This window comes from Ctenopharyngodon idella, chromosome 3, assembly GCF_019924925.1.
Source record: "Ctenopharyngodon idella isolate HZGC_01 chromosome 3, HZGC01, whole genome shotgun sequence".
Lineage (NCBI taxonomy): Eukaryota > Metazoa > Chordata > Actinopteri > Cypriniformes > Xenocyprididae > Ctenopharyngodon > Ctenopharyngodon idella.
The window spans coordinates 48,263,926-48,266,425 of NC_067222.1; positions in this window are offsets into that span (position 1 = coordinate 48,263,926).

The window sequence follows — 2,500 nt, forward strand, 5'->3', positions numbered from 1 at the left end:
CAACGGCGGACGAAATATGGCATGGGAATGACAATGGACCGGCTAAACGACAACGAGATGGTAATCCAAATGAAGCAAGAAGAGAGAGTGGGAAAAGAGTGTACTTGAAGGAAGCAACAGTGACGGTGGAACTAGGACAAGTGAAAGATGCAAGGGCGGCGGACATTATAAAAGCAGTGGCAGAGCGGATTGGTGAGGGCAAGATTTTAGCAGTCAGACCTAAACAAATGAAGGAATATGAGGTGACACTGGAAAATGAAAATGACACAGACCTTTTATTGGATGGTTTAACAATTAATGGTGTAACCTGTGAGGTGAAGAAGCTGCAAAACAGAGACTATGTTGTCTCTTTCATGCATCTGCCCGTCTACATGGCTGACGAGGAGGTTTTAAATAAATTGGAAGGATGGGGAGTTTTCCCAATATCTAAAATAAAAAGACGAGTGTATCCGGGCACCAATATCGAGGATGGGACGAGGTTCGTGAGAACACGGTTCCCAAAAGAAGTTGCCTCCCTCCCTTATAGTACAAAAATGGAAACGGCAGAAGGCCCACAGTACTTCCGGGCGATGCACAGCCATCAAGTGAAGACTTGTCGGCTGTGCATGAGCCCGGACCACGTGGTGAAGGATTGTCCGGAGTTTAAGTGCTTCAAGTGTGAGGAGAGGGGGCATTTCGCGAGGGACTGCAATGCAGTAGTGTGTCCGGAGTGCAATGTGGTTTTAAATAAGTGTGAGTGTTGGATGGGGAGTGAGGAGGAGGAGGAAGAGCGACATGTGGACGGGCAGATGCATGAACGAGACAACGAAAGGAGAGAAGAAGAAACAATGGCAGTACAAGAAGATGAAACAACGGAGAACCAGGACAATGAACATCAACAGAAGGACCAGAATGATCAGGAGGAACAATCACAACAGGACAGGGAATATTGGACTCAGATGGATTTAACAGACACTTTGCAAAATGCTTTAGACACGGTGGAACAAAAGGATCAAGGCAAGAATAAACTGATGGATACATTACAGGACGGAGTTTTATGGACACAAATGGATTTAACGGACAGTTTGCAAAATGACTTGGATATAATAGAACTTAACGATCAAATGAGTAAGGAACAAGCGGCTGGAAAGGAAAGTGAGGAGGGAAAAGAAGAAGACCAGTAAAGGTAACACCAAATTTAGAGACTGCCAGGAAAAAAGTACTTAAAAATGATGAAATTGTGATTGAAAATAAGTTTGATGTGCTAAAGGACTTGGAGGAGACAAACTGAAATGATGGATTTTATCAATGTTTTTATATGCTTTATGCTTTTAAGAATAGTTACTTTTAATGCCAGAGGACTTTTAGATGTAAGGAAATTTGAGAAAATGATGGAAATGTGCAAAGGGGAAGATATGATTTTATTACAAGAGACTAATTGGAGAGAAGGGTTTATGACTGAAATAAGGAAAAGGTGGAATGGAGAGATTTTATATAATAATGGGGATGACAGACTGGGCAGAGGTGTAGCATTTTTAATAAAGGAAAATAGCGGTGTAATATGTAAAACTATATACAATGATAAAGAGGGGAAATGTATGGCTGTAGAAATGAGTTACGAGGGCAAAGTAGTAGTTGTGGTTAATGTACATGCACCAACGGAAGAGAACAAAAAGGCAGAGTTTTTTAGTGTTTTAAGAGAATTTTTAAAGAAATATAAAGAAGTCATTATGATGGGGGATTTTAATACTGTTTTTAGCAAATTAGAAATGGGTGAGGGAATGGTTTTTAAAACTGATAAAGGAAGGAAAGAGTTAAAGCTATTAATGGAAGAAAGCAATATGATTGATATATGGAGAGAAAGAAATGAAAAAGAGAAAGAATATTCAAGGAGGCAATTAGTGGGGAATTTTATGTGCAAGACAAGAATTGATTTTATATTATGCACAAGGAACGTGGAAGGTTTTATTGGTAGTATTAAATATGAAGAATCAAGCTTAAGTGATCATAAACCAATTTTTATGCAAATAGATTGGAGTTCTGTGAAGAGAGGGCCGGGAGTATGGGTTTTAAATACAGAGATTTTAAAGAATGAGGACTATGTTTTAAATATTAAAAAAATGATTGAAAAAGAAAAGGAGAATGAAATGTACACGGAAGATAAAAGAATATGGTGGGAAAATGTTAAATATTTAGTTAAAAAGTTTACAATAAAGTACTGTAGGATAATACAGAAAAGTAAGAGAAACAAGGAGAGAGAAATAAGAGAGGAATTGAAAAAGGAAATAAATGAGAATGGGAATGATATACAAAAAATAAAGGAATTAGAGGGAATATTGAAGGAAATGGAAGAGGAAAGGTATGAAGGTGCAAGACTAAGAAGTAAAGCAAAATATACGGTGGAGGGTGAAAAATGTACAAAATTTTTCTTTGATTTAGAAAAAAGGAGAGGGAAAGCAGAAATAATTCAAAAAATAAGAGGGAAAAATGGAGTAGTTGTGGAAACAAATGAGGAAATTTT